We start from the raw sequence: 19688 nt of genomic DNA, 5'->3' as shown, positions 1-19688 counted from the left end.
TAAAGATGTGTTATCCTTCTTACCTTCAGAACTTAAACAGAAACAACATCACATGGAATATCAATTCAAACATGCATGCTCACGAAACGCGAGTGAATGAAATTGAGAGAGATAAATCGCTCTGGATAAGAGCGTCTGCTAAATGACTTAAATGTAAATGTAAAATAAATGGAAAGCGAGGGAATAGTTACCAGTGCCTAGAGATCAATGCATTTAAATTCCCACCCCCCCGCAGGTGCATCTGGCCCCGAAAGAGAGGTAAAGGTAGAAATGGAGCAAGAGAAAGAGGGAGAAAAAGAGAGCGGGAGCGAATTGGTGGCAAATGGGGCATGAAGCGCTGAAATCATGTCGCTGTCCAGTCCTGCCATATTGTTGTGGAAGCATGAACTTAAAGCAAGTACATTTCTATCTTTCCACATGTTAGCTGCCTCATTGCATTTCAATCGAGTCCAATGGGGTCCAAAGAAAAGACAAGTGGGGGGGGGGGGGGGGTTGAGGACGACAAAAACAATTGGCCCACTGGTTTGGAACTGACACCTAAATAACCATGTCTCATGTCTGGCCTAGTCTTTAAAATTGCATTTGCAAACATGGCACATTGAGATGAGAGAATGGATTACATCTGATATTTGTGTACTATTTGTCATGTTTAACTCCCAGACCCAGCTCCATTATCTGTCTACTGCAGCTATTCCCGAACTTGGGTGGGGGTACGCCAAATTAAATGTGATTCACATTTTTTTTAAATAACAATTTCAAACAGTCCATTTATATTTTCCAATAGGCGTATACATTTGTGTGAGGTTTTTTATCGCCTGAGTAGCCTCGTTTCACTGCCAAAAATAAAATTAAACCATCTATTGTTCAATGAAAAAACAACACAGTCAAATACAGGTAGCTTAGTCAAATAATTAACATCCAATCACATTAACTGTTACTCTCTTGCGGGAATATCACTAACGGTCCGTTAGTGCACTTCTAACAACGCATAATCTCATACGGGAGCAGAAACCGGGCATAATAAATGCAAATTACTGAATTATTACACTCTGTTCAATTTAAAGGGATCCATAGCACGCCCTGCTTAATGTATTCAAATCCCATTACCACTTTTATCTCCCCCACCATAAATATTTCATCATATTTAATTCCATTGATAAATTCATTGTGAACGTAAATGGGACTAAACCCATGAATTAAATCAATTACACAATATTGTCATACTATACATCGCTATGCTATTGAGTTGTTTATTTCAGGCTGCATTTCTCCACAGGGTGAGCTGTGGGACGATCATCTGTCTGCCTGCCACCTTTGTCACCAGTAACAGTAAAGTACATTCTGGTGTCACGGTGAAATGGGTCCCTCCCACATTTCAGCCTGCGGCAGCGCATCCTGGGACAATGGTCCCCCAAGAGTCTGGGTGACCCAGGAGGCTCAGCTGGGCACTCCGCCCTTCCCCTTCCCCCGGCTTCCATGAAATCGGGAATTACGCAAGCTATTTGATGACAAGTCAGTGTCTGTGTGTCCCAGGCTCTTCCCAGGCCTGGCAAGGGTGAGAAGAGACAATCAAGGAAGGATGTGGTTTGGGTCATCAAGGGTAACCTTCATGTTGCGTCATGATCCCTGAACCCCGTAAGAGATCAAACCATTTGTTATGAACTTGAGTGAAGACCCAAACGCGGTTTTAACAGAAAACAGAGTTCTTTAATAAAAAACAGGAATGGCATAAATCCTCTTCCAACGTAGTCAATGGAACAAAAGAACGTAGTATAATGCAGGTTGCACCTGCCATGCATGCAGACTCCGACAGGACAGGACAAGGTGGAAGCAAACGAGACGACAGCTTGCTTCTGGCATCAAAAAACACAAACAAGAATCAGACACTGAAAGTAGCAGGAACAGAGAAAGAAATAGAGACCTAATCAGAGGGGGAAGAGAGAACAGGTGGGGAAAGAGAGAATGAGCTAGTTAGGGCAGATGTAGAACAGCTGAGGAATGAGAGACAGAGAAGGTAACCTAAAAAGACCAGCAGAGAGAGAGAATGAAGAGAAAGGACAGGAACAGACATAACAAGACATGACAGTACCCCCCACTCACCGAGCGCCTCCTGGCGCACTCGAGGAGGAAACCTGGCGGCAACGGAGGAAATCATCGATCAGCGAACGGTCCAGCACGTCCCGAGAGGGAACCCAACTCCTCTCCTCAGGACCGTACCCCTCCCAATCCACTAGGTACTGATGACCACGGCCCCGAGGGCGCATGTCCAAAATCTTACGAACCCTGTAGATGGGTGCGCCCTCGACAAGGATGGGGGGGGAGGGACGAGCGGGGCGCGAAGAACGGGCTTAACACAGGAGACATGGAAGACCGGGTGAACGCGACGAAGATAGCGCGGGAGAAGAAGTCGCACTGCGACAGGATTAATGACCTGGGAAATACGGAACGGACCAATGAACCGCGGGGCCAACTTGCGAGAAGCTGTCTTAAGGGGAAGGTTCTGAGTGGAGAGCCATACTCTCTGACCGCAACAATATCTAGGACTCTTGGTCCTACGCTTATTAGCGGCCCTCACAGTCTGCGCCCTATTACGGCAAAGTGCCGACCTGACCCCCTTCCAGGTGCGCTCGCAACGCTGGACAAAAGCCTGAGCGGAGGGGACGCAGGACTCGGCGAGCTGAGATGAGAACAGCGGAGGCTGGTACCCGAGGCTACACTGAAAAGGGGATAGACCGGTAGCAGACGAGGGAAGCGAGTTGTGGGCGTACTCTGCCCAGGGGAGCTGTTCTGACCAAGACGCAGGGTTACGAAAAGAAAGACTGCGTAAAATGCGACCAACAGTCTGATTGGCCCGTTCGGCTTGACCGTTAGACTGGGGATGAAAGCCGGACGAGAGACTGACGGAAGCCCCAATCAAACGGCAAAACTCCCTCCAAAATTGAGACGTGAACTGCGGGCCTCTGTCGGAAACGACGTCAGACGGAAGGCCATGAATTCGGAAAACATTCTCGATAATGATCTGAGCCGTCTCCTTAGCAGAAGGGAGCTTATCGAGAGGAATGAAATGAGCCGCCTTAGAGAATCTATCGACAACCGTAAGAATAACTGTCTTCCCCGCTGATGAAGGCAGTCCGGTGATAAAATCTAAAGCGATGTGAGACCACGGTCGAGAGGGAATGGGAAGCGGTCTGAGACGGCCGGCAGGAGGAGAGTTCCCAGATTTAGTCTGCGCGCAGACCGAACAAGCGGCGACAAATCGACGCGCGTCACGTTCCCGAGTGGGCCACCAGAAACGCTGGCGAATGGAAGCGAGCGTACCCCGAAGGCCGGGGTGGCCGGCTAACTTGGCAGAGTGGGCCCACTGAAGAACGGCCGGACGAGTAGGAACGGGAACGAACAGAAGGTTCCTAGGACAAGCTCGCGGCGACGGAGTGTGAGCGAGTGCTTGCTTTACCTGCCTCTCAATTCCCCAGACAGTCAACCCGACAACACGCCCCTCAGGGAGAATCCCATCGGGGTCGGTGGAGACCTCAGAAGAACTGAAGAGACGAGATAAAGCATCAGGTTTGGTGTTTTTTGAGCCCGGACGATAAGAAATAACAAACTCGAAACGAGCGAAAAACAGAGCCCAACGAGCCTGACGCGCATTAAGTCGTTTGGCTGAACGGATGTACTCAAGGTTCCTATGGTCAGTCCAAACGACAAAAGGAACGGTCGCCCCCTCCAACCACTGTCGCCATTCGCCTAGGGCTAAGCGGATGGCGAGCAGTTCGCGATTACCAACATCATAGTTACGTTCTGACGGCGATAAGCGATGAGAGAAAAACGCGCAAGGATGGACCTTGCCGTCAGAGAGAGAGCGCTGAGAAAGAATGGCTCCCACGCCCACCTCTGACGCGTCAACCTCAACAACAAACTGTCTAGAGATGTCAGGTGTAACAAGAATAGGTGCGGATGTAAAACGATTCTTAAGAAGATCAAAAGCTCCTGGGCGGAAACGGACCACTTAAAGCACGTCTTAACAGAAGTAAGGGCTGTGAGAGGAGCTGCCACCTGACCGAAATTACGGATGAAACGACGGTAGAAATTAGCGAAGCCCAGAAAGCGCTGCAGCTCGACGCGTGACTTAGGAACGGGCCAATCAATGACAGCCTGGACCTTAGCGGGATCCATCTTAATGCCCTCAGCGGAAATAACGGAACCGAGAGAAAGGGACAGAGGCGGCATGAAAAGTGCACTTCTCAGCCTTCACATAAAGACAGTTCTCCAAAAGGCGCTGGAGGACGCGTCGCACGTGCTGAACATGAATCGAGAGAGACGGTGAAAAAATCAGGATATCATCCATGTAAACGAAAACAAAAATGTTCAGCATGTCTCTCAGGACGTCGTTAACTAGTGCCTGAAAGACAGCTGGAGCGTTAACGAGGCCGAAAGGAAGAACCCGGTATTCAAAGTGCCCTAACGGAGTGTTAAACGCCGTCTTCCACTCGTCCCCCTCCCTGATGCGCACGAGATGGTAGGCGTTACGAAGGTCCAATTTGGTGAAAAACCTGGCTCCCTGCAGGATCTCGAAGGCTGAAGACATAAGAGGAAGCGGATAACGATTCTTAACTGTTATGTCATTCAGCCCTCGATAATCCACGCATGGGCGCAGGGACCCGTCCTTCTTCTGAACAAAAAGAACCCCGCGCCGGCGGGGGAGGAGGAGGAGACTATGGTACCGGCGTCGAGCGAAACCGACAAATAATCCTCGAGAGCCTTACGTTCGGGAGCCGACAGAGAGTATAATCTACCCCGGGGGAGTAGTTCCCGGAAGGAGATCAATACTACAGTCATACGACCGGTGTGGAGGGAGAGAAGTGGCCTTGGAACGACTGAACACCGTGCGCAGATCGTGATACTCCTCCGGCACCCCTGTCAAATCGCCAGGCTCCTCCTGTGAAGAAGAGACAGAGGAAACAGGAGGGATAGCAGACATTAAACAGGTTACATGACAAGAAACATTCCAGGATAGGATAGTATTACTAGACCAATTAATAGAAGGGTTATGGCGCACTAGCCAGGGATGACCCAAAACAACAGGTGTAAAAGGTGAACGAAAAATTAAAAAAAAGAAATGGTTTCGCTATGATTACCAGAGACAGTGAGGGTTAAAGGCAGCGTCTCACGCTGAATCTTGGGGAGAGAACTACCATCTAAAGCGAACAAGGCCCTGGGCTCCCTAACTGTCTGAGAGGAATGTCATGTTCCCGAGCCCAGGTCTCGTCCATAAAACAGCCCTCCGCCCCAGAGTCTATCAAGGCACTGCAGGAAGCAGATGAACCGGGCCAGCGGAGATGGACCGGAAAGGTAGTGCGTGATCCAGAAGGAGAGGCCTGAGTAGTTGCGCTCACCAGTAGCCCTCCTCTTACTGATGAGCTCTGGCCTTTTACTGGACATGAGGTGACAAAATGACCAGCGGAGCCGCAGTAGAGACAGAGGCGATTGGTGATTCTCCGTTCCCTCTCCTTGGCCGAGATGCGAATACCCCCAGCTGCATAGGCTCAGCATCCGAGCCGGCGGGGGAGGGTGGCAGTGATGCGGCAGGTGGCAGTGATGTGGAGAGGGGAGCAACGGAGAACGTGAGCTCCTTTCCACGAGCTCGGCGACGAAGATCAAACCGTCGCTCTATGCGAATAGCGAGAGCTATTAAGGAGTCCAGACTGGAAGGAACCTCCCGGGAGAGGATCTCATCCTTAACCTCGACGTGGAGACCCTCCAGAAAACGAGCAAGCAAAGCCGGCTCGTTCCAGTCACTAGAGGCAGCGAGAGTGCGAAACTCAATAGAATAATCCGTTATGGATCTATTCCCCTGACATAGGGAAGACAGGGCCCTGGAAGCCTCCTCGCCAAAAACAGAACGGTCAAAAACCCGTATCATCTCCTCCTTAAAGTCCTGATACTGGTTAATACACTCAGCCCTCGCCTCCCAGACTGCCGTGCCCCACTCACGCGCCCGTCCGGTAAGGAGAGAAATGACGTAGGCGATGCGGGCTGCGCTCCTGGAGTAAGTGTTGGGCTGGAGAGAGAACACCACATCACACTGAGTGAGGAATGAGCGGCACTCAGTGGGCTCCCCAGAGTAACACGGCGGGTTGTTGATCCTGGGCTCCGGAGACTCGGAAACCCTGGAAGTGGGCGGTGGATCGAGGTGGAGTTGGTGAACCCGTCTTGTGAGGTCGGAGACTTGGACGGCCAGGGTCTCAACGGCATGTTGAGCAGCAGACAATTCCTCCTCGTGTCTGCCTAGCATCGCTCCCTGGATCTCGACGGCGGAGTGAAAAGGGTCCGGAGCCGCTGGGTCCATTCGTGGTCTGATTCTTCTGTTATGAACTTGAGTGAAGACCCAAACGCGGTTTTAACAGAAAACAGAGTTCTTTAATAAAAAACAGGAATGGCATAAATCCTCTTCCAACGTAGTCAATGGAACAAAAGAACGTAGTATAATGCAGGTTGCACCTGCCATGCATGCAGACTCCGACAGGACAGGACAAGGTGGAAGCAAACGAGACGACAGCTTGCTTCTGGCATCAAAAAACACAAACAAGAATCAGACACTGAAAGTAGCAGGAACAGAGAAAGAAATAGAGACCTAATCAGAGGGGGAAGAGAGAACAGGTGGGGAAAGAGAGAATGAGCTAGTTAGGGCAGATGTAGAACAGCTGAGGAATGAGAGACAGAGAAGGTAACCTAAAAAGACCAGCAGAGAGAGAGAATGAAGAGAAAGGACAGGAACAGACATAACAAGACATGACACCATTTCTGTCCCACTGTGGGCTCAGGGTTTGGTTTGTCTGTGCTGGAGCTAATGAAAGATATTGGGGGGACTCTGTGCTCTCCACTATGTTAACTATATATCAATGGACTCTCAGCTATTGCTTTATAAAAATTACAACACAATGATAAAACAGTCATATCTATACTGTCAACAAAATTAACATGAAACAGGGATGATTAACATGAAACAGGGATGATCTTTAACCACCAGGCAGGTTGACTTGAGAGAAGTGTTGATTACGAGAAGGACAAAGGATTGGATAGATACTGTATGGTCAATTACATAGATTAGCTGTCAATATGTGGACCTAGGACCAGTGTATCCCATCCCGCTCCTCTTGAGGAGCTCCCTCTTCTGATTTAGAGACAGCAGGAGGTTGTGAGAGTAACAACCGGTTCAATATGGCATTGGGGCAAATGGTGAGCTGTGTTGGGTTAAGTGCCATCAACATCCTGTGTGATTACTCAGCCTGCTCATTCATTGACACTGTATTAGGATCAAGATCTTACCTTGGGATTTTCCAGTATTCCAGACTCGTAGCTGTTAAAACAGACAATGAGAGGATTGCTGGTGAACACATTCATTGCCTTTGTCATTCTACAGGATATAGCTAAGGTGGTAGAAAATTACAAAAAAGGGCCGTCCGAACACTGAATCCCAAAAAAACATTTCCACTGCATTTCAGCCCTGCCACAAAAGGATCAGCTGACATCATGCCAGTATTTCTCATGTTAACACAGTGTTGACGAGGACAAGGCTGGAGATCACTCTGTCATGCTGATTGAGTTTGAATAACAGACTGGAAGCTTCAAAAGGAGGGTAGTGCTTGGAATCATTGTTCTTCCTCTGTCAACCATGATTACCTGGGGGGGGGCAGGATAGCCTAGTGGTTAGAGTGTTGGACTAGCAACCGAAAGGTTGCAAGTTCAAATCCCAGAGCTGACAAGGTACAAATCTGTCATTCTGCCCCTGAACTGGCATTTAACTCACTGTTCCAAGGCTGTCATTGAAAATAAGAATTTGTTCTTAACTGACTTGCCTAGTTAAATAAATAAAAACATTAAGATCCACAATATTTATTCCACGGGACAAAACTAGGTCCAGAATATGGCAGTGAGTAGGTCGGGAGACATGTTGGACAAAACCCACTGAGTCGATGATGGCTCCGAAAACCTTTTGGAGTGGGTCTGTGGACTTTTCCATGTGAATATTAAAGTCACCAAAAATTAGAATATTATCTGCTATGACTACAAGGCTCTCAATGGTGCAGCTGTAGAACCTTTTGAGGATCTGAGGAGCCATGCCAAATCTTTTCAGTCTCCTCACGACTGTCTTGGTGTGCTTGGACCATGTTAGTTTGTTGGTGATGTGGACACCAAGGAACTTGTAGCTCTCAACCTGTTCCACTACAGCCCCGTCGATGAGAGTGGGGGTGTGCTCAGTCCTCTTTTTCCTGTAGTCCACAAACATCTCCTTTGTCTTGATCACATTGTTGTCCTGGCACCACACGGCCAGGTTTCTGACCTCCTCCCTATAGGCTGTCTCGTCGTTGTTGGTGATCAGCCCTACCACTATTGTGTTATCGGCAAACTTAATGATGGTGTTGGAATCATGCCTGACCGTGCAGTCATGAGTGAACAGGAAGTATATGAGGTGACTGAGCACTCACCCCTAAGAGGTCCCTGTGTTTAGGATCAGAGTGTAGGATGTGTTGTTACCTACCCTTACCACCTGGGAGGGCAGCCCGTCAGGAATTCCATGATCCAGTTGCAGAGGGAGGTGTTTAGTCCCAGGGTCCTTAGCTCATTGGTGAGCTTTGAGGGCACTATGGTGTTGAACGCTGAGCTGTAGTCAATGAATAGCATTCTCACATAGGTGTTCCTTTTGTCCAGGTGGGAAAGGGCAGTGTGGAGTGCATTGGAGATTGCATCATCTGTGGATCTGTTAGGGCGGAATGCAAATTGGGGTGGTCTAAGGTTTCTGGGATAATGGTGTTGATGTGAGCCGTGACTAGCCTTTCAAAGCTCTTTATGGCTACAGACGTGAGTGCTACGGCTCAGTAGTCATTTAGGCAGGTTACCTTAGTGTTCTTTGGCACAGGGTCTGCTTAAAACATGTTGGTATTACACTCGGACAGGAAGAGGTTGAAAATGTCAGTGAAGACACTTGCCAGTTTGTCAGCGTATGCTCGCAGTACACGTCCTGGTAATCCGTCTGGAACTGCGGCCATGTGAATGTTGACCTGTTTAAAGGTTTTACATCGGCTGTGGAGAGCGTGATCACAAGTCTTCCGGAACAGATGGTTCTCTCATGCATGTTTCAGTGTAATTTGACTCAAAGCGAGCGTACAAGTAGTTTAGCTCGTCTGGTAGCTTCGTGTCACTGCGCAGCTCTCGGCTGTGCTTCCCTTTGTAGTCTGTAATGGTTTTCAAGTCCTGCCACATCCGACGAGCGTCAGAGCCGGTGTAGTACGATTCGATCTTAGTCCTGTATTGACGCTTTGCCTGTTTGAAGGTTCACCGGAGGGCATAGCGGGATTTCTTATAAGCTTTCGGGTTAGAGTCCCACTCCTTGAAAGCGGCAGCTCTAGCCATTAGCTCAGTGCGGATGTTGCCTGTAATCCATGCCTTCTGGCTGGGGTATGTACGTACGGTCACTGTGGGGATGACGTCATCGATGCACTTATTGATGAAGCCAATGACTGATGTACTCCTCAATGCAATCAGAAGAATCCAGGAACATATTCCAGTCTGTGCTAGCAAAACAGTCCTGTAGCTTAGCATCTGCTTCATCTGACCACTTTTTTATTGATCGAGTCACTGTTGCTTCCTGCTTTAATTGTTGCTTGTAAGCAGGAATCAGGAGGATAGAATTATGGTCAGATTTGACAAAATGGAGGGCGAGGGAGAGCTTTGTGTGCATCTCTGGGTAGATAGTGTGGTCTACAGCTTATCATTAGATACTCTACCTCAGGCGAGCAATAGCTTGAGACTTCCTAAGATATCGTGCACCAGCTGTTATTTACAAAAATACATAGTTTGCCGGCCCTTGTCTTACCAGACGCTGCTGTTCTATTGTGAATGTCCAGTTGGTTGTTTAATCTTCCGCGTAGTTCATCTATTTTATTTTCCAAAGATTGCACGTTTGCTTGCAGAATGGAAGGAAGTGTTTTTTTTTTCCGATCGTCTACAAATTCTCAGAAGGCAGCCCGCCTTTGGCACCTTTTTCTCCGCCTTCTCTTCACGCAAATCACAGGGATCTGGCCTGTTCCCGGGAGAGCAGTATATCATTCCCGTTGGGATCTTCAGACTCGTTAAAGGATTTTAATAGGCCTCGAAAGATCCCACCATGTCGAACGAACAAATTATCTTTCAGCATTTATGAAAGTGTATCGAAACAAGCTGTTACCATCACAGCTGTTTTGATTTTTTTTTAATACGTTATGACTTTACTCGCATAAAAACTGTGGATAGTTAAGTGGATACACTCATTGCCAGGCAACATGAAGAGATCCTATCATACACTCACTGCCAGGCAACATGTGTATGAAGAGATCCTACCATGTGGAAGTGTTACCTCATCATACTCCATCAAAGCTTTCCTCCCACGGAAGCGATTGTAGAACTCAGGGATCCTCCATGGAGCAATAATCTGAGGGAGACCGACAGAGCAGGGAGGGTTATGCATGCACTTTGTATGGTGCACTATCTTAAGTAATATTGAATGATAGGACAGTCATGTACTATAGTTATATATGTATTAATGCAAATAGGCAGAACCCACTTTGACCTCAGGGTAGAGGGCATGGCAGGTGAGCTTGAATCAAATCTGATCATTACCCTGAAAGAGACAGATAACCATTCAGCCACAAAATACGAGGAACACTACTAGCAAAGACAGAGATCATTATGGGGAATCAGACAGATAGTCTCACACATCCAAGAAAGGTTTAGGTTAAAATCACTTCCAAAGGTTGAAAAAGCATACAAAACTTCCAGTGAGAGACCAGTCACTGTTAGTTGAAATCTCAATTAAGTGGCATTTGTCTCCATCTACAGCTGGAGCAGGGACACTACATCTCCCCAAAGTTCAGTCTCCCAACAGCATTTTGTTCCACTGGTGGCTGACTAAAAGGCTTTCCAGACAGAAAGCGGCAGTAGAGTTTCCCTTTCATTTTCAATGGAGCAACGCGGGGGCGGAATTGTATCCAGGCGGAGCAGTCTGCAGTCCTTGTGCAAGTGAAGGCGGTCTACCAGAGGCGGAAAAATAGGAATCTGCTCTATTTTTGCGATATCTGCTCCAGAGTTCCGCTTCCTGTCTGGAAAGCACTTAAAGGGATACTTCAGGATTTTGTCAATGAGGCCCTTTATCTACTTCCCCAGAGTCAGATGAACTCCTGGATACCATTTTTGTCTCCATGTCCAGTATGAAGGAAGTTAGATGTACACTGAACAAAAATATAAAATGCAACATGCAACAATTTCAAAGACTTTACTGAGTTCCAGTTCACATAAGAAATTCAGTCAATTAAAATAAATGAAATTAGGCCCTAATCTATGAATTTCACATTACTGGGAATACAGATATGCTGATACCTTAAAAAAAAGTTGGGGCGTTGATCAGAAAACCAGTCAGTGTCTGGTGTGACCACCATTTGTGCCATGCAGCACGACATCTTCTTCACATAGAGTTGATCTGGCTGTTGATTGTGGCCTGTGGAATGTTGTCTGACTCCTCTTAAATGGCTGTGCGAAGTTGCTGGATATTGGAAATGGAACGCGGTGTCGTACACGGCGATCCAGAGCATCCCAAACGTGCTCAAAGGGTGACATGTCTGGTGAGTATGCAGGCCATGGACGAACTGGGAAATGTTCAGCTTCCAGGAATTGTGTGCAGATCCTTGCAACAGGGGGCCGTACAATATCATTCTGAAACATGAGGGGATGGTGGCAGATGAATGAAATGACAATGGGCCACAGGATCTCGTCAGGGTATCTCTATGCATTAAAATTGACATTGTTAAAATGCAATTGTGTTTGTTGGCCCGTAGCTTATGCCTGCCCATACAATAACCCCACCATGGGGCACTCTGTTCACAACGTTGACATCAGCAAACCGCTCGATGCCCACACGACGCCTGGTACAGTTGAAACCTGGATTTATCCGTGATGAGCACACCTCTTCAGAGTGCCAGTGGCCATAGAAGGTGAGCATTAGCCCACTGAAGTCTGTTATAATACCGAACTGCAGTCAGGTCAAGACCCTAGAGAGAAGGACAAGCATGCAGATGAGCTTCCCTGAGACGTTTTCTGACAATTTGTGTAGAAATCCTTGGGTTGTGTAAACCCCCAATTTCATCAGCTGTCCAGGTGGCTGGTCTCATACGATCCCGCAGGTGAAGAAGCCTGATGTGGAGATCCTGGGCTGGTGTGGTTACACGTGGTCTGCGGTTGAGGCCATTTGGACATATTGCCAAATTCTCTAAAACGATGTTGGAGGCGGCTTGTGCAAGAGAAATGAACATTCAATTTTCTGGCAATCACGCTGATGGACATTCCTGCAGTCAACATGACAATTTTTACAATGACAAACATCCAAAATCGATATTCTAAAATTAACTTGGAGCAATGTAAACAATATGCTCATGGATTCACTTAGCCTTTCCGGCCTCTTTTCTGCTCTCTCCTTGTTGATTGACCCCTCACCTTTCCCGTGACACCATGGGACACATACTGGGCGCCCTCCTGGCGTGCTATCTGGACCTGACGGCGGGCAATGCAGGGCCGTGCCACCAAGGTGCCCAGCAGGTAGCAGTCCTCATAGATGGCGGTCACCTGGACCGACGGCCGGATGAATCTTCCACAAACTCTGCTCTCAGGTCCTCAATGAACACATATACTTCGAGGGAGGCTACACTTGAACCGTTCATCTTAAAGTCTATAACTCTGTCATTAATAAGTAATAAACAGTCATGAAGGCTGATATCAGTTGAGTTTATTGAAATTGATTAATGATATGTATGGCTTGATAACTAGTTGGCTACAGCACATAGGCTACAGTACAGGACCATGCTATAACATCATCAATATTTCAAATGCTCCCTTGACAATCCTAAAACAAACACTGTCAACTTAGTTCACCTGCAATGGCTTTGCTTTGACACATTTTTGCTTGCAAATCTTCATGGCAAAAGTAAGGCAGAAGGAGTAGAAGAGTGCGGACCTCTGTCAGTGTAAGCTGATGAGAAGACGACGACCCAGATGGCATATCCTGACATATCTTTGCTTACAATCATAATATGATTTGCCTGCTTAATTGTTTTCCCATACCTTTGTGACCCAGATGTCAGGACACATAATTATACGCCTCAGGAACTGACAATTCAGCCTTGAATTGACTCAGCCTGCTCAACATCACTCTCTGTACCCAAAGTAGCAAATGTCTCACTGTTCTCATTGTTCAATTGAAATTTGTATCAGTTTCATATCAACCAACGTCTGTAATGATGCATGTATACGTAACTCAGAATGACTACATCGTCTTGAGACTCTTATTATTAATTATCTCCTTTTAGACATGCTTTTTTAGCCACCATGCTGTTGGCCTTGGCTTTTTAGCCTCCATGCTGTTGGCCTTGGCCTTTTAGCCTCCATGCTGTTGGCCTTGGCCTTTTAGCCTCCATGCTGTTGGCCTTGGCCTTTTAGCCTCCATGCTGTTGGCCTTGGCCTTTTAGCCTTCATGCTGTTGGCCTTGGCTTTTTAGCCTCCATGCTGTTGGCCTTGACTTTTTAGCCTCCATGCTGTTGGCCTTGGCCTTTTAGCCTCCATGCTGTTGGCCTTGGCCTTTTAGCCTCCATGCTGTTGGCCTTGGCCTTTTAGCCTCCATGCTGTTGGCCTTGGCTTTTTAGCCTCCATGCTGTTGGCCTTGGCCTTTTAGCCTCCGTGCTGTTGGCCTTGGCCTTTTAGCCTCTGGTGGTACCAACCTTTGCATTTCACAACTACCTGTACCCTAAAATCTCTGTATTCAAATGTTTACTTCGACCGATCCTAATCTCCTCTTTGACCTTATCAAAATCAACTTTGCAATTGCAAAAATTAGGTCTACTCTTAGACACTAACACAAGTCAGAACGGAATGCTCCAGCTGTGTCTTCCATACCACTATTCTACTTTGTCTTACCAATGTCATGACAGCTCAGGCTATTTACCTTCTTTGCTCTAAGACGTTCCACTTACTTCTATGCAGCATCAAAGTCCTCTTCTTGTCCAATATTAACCTGCAAGAGAGTTTTAGTTACAACTAGTTAACTGGTGCCTAAAATAGCATACCACAGCTGGTATGTGCTGTTCAGAGAAAAGTTTTTCAGTGAAAAGGGTACAAATTGGTCATGTTCCTCAAACTTCAATATCATGTTTACAAAAGCACTTAGTCAGGAAATCAGAGCGCTGGGTGCCATGACAACAGACATTGTCACAGCCTCAATCGAAAGAAAACCATGTCAACATCCCTATTAAAGTCAAGAAACACGAGCAGACCAAAAACGCAATTAAATGGTTCATAATGAAATTACTGTATCCCATCTCCACATAATTTCCTGTGTCTTCATCCCTGGTCTGTCTCCCCAGAGACCTAAGTCATTGCTTGCTTCTGAAGTCCCAACGCCCACCATTTTAACATTCAGATCACGTCCATTGAGCCGATGCAACTAATGTGCTTCTACACAGTCTAGCAGTTCCAGGAGTGCTGCTCCATGAATATCATGGAGGGATTTCTGCTGAGATGAACCAAGTGTTTTTCTCTTTCCGGTAACTCATAAATTTTCGACTTAACAAATCCAACCTAAGTATAATAGATAACAAGACATCTAAGGACAAGGGATTGGGTTACTGGGTCGAATCCCAGCTCATTTAGGAAAATGAAGTGCGGATTGAGCAGGCAACCGGAGGGTTCTTTGCTGTTGTGGTACCCTGTTGTGGTACCCTGGCTACCACGCTTTAACAGTGTGAAGATAACGTGTGTGACTGTGAGAGCAAAGTATTGCATCTAGCTTATCAAGTTTTTGAATACATTTCAATATTTGTAGCTACTTTAAGTAAATCCCTGCAGTCAATTTGTGCAATACGTCAGGAGATAAAGCAGATTGCGTTCTTCATTTCGCCTGTCACATTATTTTTCATTTTGAAGTTTACCATAGATCCAGTCATTTCTCCTCCTCTGTCCTTCTCCCTTCTGCACCGTGTACCCATGCTGCTCTTCCTTCAGACAAGCATGCATCGAGAGCACCCTGACTGGTTGCTTCACCGCCTGGTATGGTAACTGCTCGGCATCTGACAGTAAGGCGCTAGAGAGGGAAGTATGTAAAGCCCAGTACATCACTGGGGCCAAGCTTCTTGCAATCCAGGACCAATATACTAGGTGGTGTCAGAGGAAAGCCCATAAAATTGTCAGAGACTCCAGTCACCCAAGTCATAGACTTGCTACCACACGGCAAGTGGTACCGGAGCGGCAAGTCTAGGGCCAAAAGGCTCCTTAACAGCTTCTATCCCCAAGCCATAAGACTGCTGAACAATTCATCAAATGGCCACCGGACTATAACATTGACCCCCCCCCCCCCCTCCACCCCCTCCATTTGTTTTGTACACTGCTGCTTCTCGCGGTTTATTATCTATGCAGAATCACTTCACCCCTACCTACATGTACAAATGACCTCTAACCTGTACATAGCCTCGTTATTTTTATGTAATTGTATGACTTTTATTATTTTTCACTTTAGTTTATCTGGTTAATATTTTCTTAACTCTTCTTGAACTCCACTGTTGGTTAAGGGCTTGTAAGTAAGCATTTCATAGTAAGGTCTACACTTGTTGTATTCGACGCATGTGACAAAAAAGTTTGATTTGATTTAATCACAATTTTGTTAATTTGCACAATTTATCTTGTTCACTTGTAAATGTCCACACTCACCAAAAATGGCTATTAGCTATACTAACTGTATTTGCATTCGGGTAAAAGACGACAAATGGGCCTTTTGTGCATTTTTAGCAACCCCCTTACATGCCATGCCAGTGATACACGTAAATCCCGAGATGGCAGAAGAACAGCACGATGGTATGAAAATCTGGATCCCCCAAGCCTTTTTTTTAACAAGCCATTGTGCTACGTAACTATGCCTGTCTTTGTCTGCTTCTGTGGTCTTCGGACTGCTTGTTTAACAGAGTTTTTTTTCACAACATAACACAAGAGAAGACATGCTTTGGTATTCAACAAGGAAAAACAGGTTACCATTGGTACAGTGCCAACCTTTCTGTTCTCCATCCCAACACCAACAGGAGGCTCTACCCTTGCACCCCTTTCTGTTCTCCATCCCAACACCAACAGGAGGCTCTACCCTTGCACCCCTTTCTGTTCTCCATCCCAACACCAACAGGAGGCTCTACCCTTGCACCCCTTTCTGTTCTCCATCCCAACACCAACAGGAGGCTCTACCCTTGCACCCCTTTCTGTTCTCCATCCCAACACCAACAGGAGACTCTACCCTTGTACCCCTTTCTGTTCTCCATCCCAACACCAACAGGAGGCTCTACCCTTGCATCCCTTTCTGTTCTCCATCCCAACACCAACAGGAGGCTCTACCCTTGTACCCCTTTCTGTTCTCCATCCCAACACCAACAGGAGGCTCTACCCTTGTACCCCTTTCTGTTCTCCATCCCAACACCAACAGGAGGCTCTACCCTTGCACCCCTTTCTGTTCTCCATCCCAACACCAACAGGAGGCTCTACCCTTGTACCCCTTTCTGTTCTCCATCCCAACACCAACAGGAGACTCTACCCTTGTACCCCTTTCTGTTCTCCATCCCAACACCAACAGGAGACTCTACCCTTGTACCCCTTTCTGTTCTCCATCCCAACACCAACAGGAGGCTCTACCCTTGTACCCCTTTCTGTTCTCCATCCCAACACCAACAGGAGGCTCTACCCTTGTACCCCTTTCTGTTCTCCATCCCAACACCAACAGGAGGCTCTACCCTTGTACCCCTTTCTGTTCTCCATCCCAACACCAACAGGAGGCTCTACCCTTGTACCCCTTTCTGTTCTCCATCCCAACACCAACAGGAGACTCTACCCTTGTACCCCTTTCTGTTCTCCATCCCAACACCAACAGGAGACTCTACCCTTGTACCCCTTTCTGTTCTCCATCCCAACACCAACAGGAGACTCTACCCTTGTACCCCTTTCTGTTCTCCATCCCAACACCAACAGGAGGCTCTACCCTTGTACCCCTTTCTGTTCTCCATCCCAACACCAACAGGAGGCTCTACCCTTGTACCCCGTTCTGTTCTCCATCCCAACACCAACAGGAGACTCTACCCTTGTACCCCTTTCTGTTCTCCATCCCAACACCAACAGGAGGCTCTACCCTTGCACCCTTTTCTGTTCTCCATCCCAACACCAACAGGAGACTCTACCCTTGTACCCCTTTCTGTTCTCCATCCCAACACCAACAGGAGGCTCTACCCTTGTACCCCGTTCTGTTCTCCATCCCAACACCAACAGGAGACTCTACCCTTGTACCCCTTTCTGTTCTCCATCCCAACACCAACAGGAGGCTCTACCCTTGCACCCCTTTCTGTTCTCCATCCCAACACCAACAGGAGGCTCTACCCTTGTACCCCGTTCTGTTCTCCATCCCAACACCAACAGGAGGCTCTACCCTTGTACCCCTTTCTGTTCTCCATCCCAACACCAACAGGAGACTCTACCCTTGTACCCCTTTCTGTTCTCCATCCCAACACCAACAGGAGGCTCTACCCTTGTACCCCTTTCTGTTCTCCATCCCAACACCAACAGGAGACTCTACCCTTGTACCCCTTTCTGTTCTCCATCCCAACACCAACAGGAGACTCTACCCTTGTACCCCTTTCTGTTCTCCATCCCAACACCAACAGGAGACTCTACCCTTGTACCCCTTTCTGTTCTCCATCCCAACACCAACAGGAGACTCTACCCTTGTACCCCTTTCTGTTCTCCATCCCAACACCAACAGGAGGCTCTACCCTTGTACCCCTTTCTGTTCTCCATCCCAACACCAACAGGAGACTCTACCCTTGTACCCCTTTCTGTTCTCCATCCCAACACCAACAGGAGGCTCTACCCTTGTACCCCTTTCTGTTCTCCATCCCAACACCAACAGGAGGCTCTACCCTTGCACCCCTTTCTTAAGCCAGCCACTGAATGAAGAGTTCAGAACTACATTGTGTGCAGTTCTGAACTGGCCTAAGGGCACAAAGTTAACCCAGACAGTTATGCACAAGCATTATGCAGACAGATAGCACTTTTGTGGGTGTTAACACACTGGGCTTCCGAGTGGCACAGCGGTCTAAGGCACTGTATCTCAGTGCAAGAGGTGTCACTGCAGTCCCTGATTCAAATCCAGGCTGCATCACATCTGTCTGTGATTGGGAGTCCCATAGGGTGTTGCACAATTGGCCCAGTACTGTCCAGGTTTGTCTGGGGTAGGCTGTCATTGTAAAGAAGACATTTTTCTGAACTGACTTGCCTAGTTGAATAAAAAAACACATTGCTCGGCAAAATTAATCCATTCTTTCTAGAACTGCATCAAATGAACAATCATTGGGGTTTCAGTTTCCAGGACACTAATGACATATTTAGGCTCTAATAGGTTGATGTACAATAAACAAGAGCACCCCACCAACTGGATGGCTGTGTGCTGACCAACCCCAAGTTATATTGCACACACACACGCTTGTCCAACAGATACTTTCTTGGGCTTACCAAGTATGTGATGACATCATATCCTTCTTCCTTCAACCACACCAAGATACAGGAGGTGTCCACTGTAGGCCAGAATCACTGTGCCTTTAGACATGATGATGTGCTTTTAGACATATCTGGGGGCAAATTATAAAAAATAAAATACATCATTTGTTATGTAGAAAATACATTGGAGTCATACAATATCAATGCGTCCATACCAATTGAATTACTTCAAGCTTCATCATAACATGACTGTCTCCAAACTATCTTCTATCCCAGCGGAATAAACTCCCCGGTGAAGGAAGTTTGACCTTAGTCTGCTACTTCTATGAACATGCTTGCTGATTCATAAGACTGGATGCAGGATGGAAAGTGGGAGAAAGATGACATCCATCCATTTGCCTGTGATAATATCATTATAGAAGCTTGCATTACAATGACTATTGGTTACAAAGACCTGGAAATAATTAAATGCAGAGCAGGTGCCAAATGCTTGCACTCAATATGCACTCATATTAACCACGCATGTTCTAATATTAATTATTTAGCTAACTAACATGCTTCCCTGAAATAACTGTTGCATTCAAATCAGTAGGTTACTAGCTACAGTGAGAAGCCCTGACTGCAAGTGTGCAGTTCTGGGCCGGGCTCAATGTGGGCGGAGTCAAACGCGTTTAACCCGAACCCTTCAAGGTCACCCAAATTGAGGTTCACGTCGAAGGTATCAACGTCAACGAAAGTCAATCGTATAAAAATATAAACCATGGAAGTAAGTGAGACTGTTATTATGCATAATGTACTTTGTAATATTCATGTTATACCGCACAGATGTTAGCATAGCGTTAATTAGCACCCATCTGCACGTGAGCTAGCTAATTAGCAATAGCGCCCTTTTGCACGTGAGCTAGCTAATTGATTACAATGAGGGAAACTTATTTGGACATATTTGCCTACTTGAGCAGTAAGCCTAGGTTTACATGTACAGTTATGTAATCGATTTGATCGTTGATTTTCTATATTTCTTCAATGTCTGGCTTGTTGTGTTTGGCTGGCTCTAAATGTGTATTGTTGGTCAATCAATCACGTTTATTTATAAA

The 19688-nt window shown here is 46.9% G+C and overlaps 1 pseudogene; it reads right to left on the bottom strand.

Annotated features, from left to right (window-relative positions):
- The window catches only part of LOC135517021 (argininosuccinate synthase-like), a 47229-nt pseudogene extending 28526 nt beyond the window's left edge, over positions 1–18703 (bottom strand).
- Between the last annotated feature and the right edge of the window lie 985 nt (positions 18704–19688).

This window comes from Oncorhynchus masou, chromosome 28, assembly GCF_036934945.1.
Source record: "Oncorhynchus masou masou isolate Uvic2021 chromosome 28, UVic_Omas_1.1, whole genome shotgun sequence".
Taxonomy (NCBI): domain Eukaryota; kingdom Metazoa; phylum Chordata; class Actinopteri; order Salmoniformes; family Salmonidae; genus Oncorhynchus; species Oncorhynchus masou.
The sequence above is the reverse complement of the archived record's forward strand: the minus strand, read 5'-3'. Positions and strand labels throughout refer to the sequence as shown.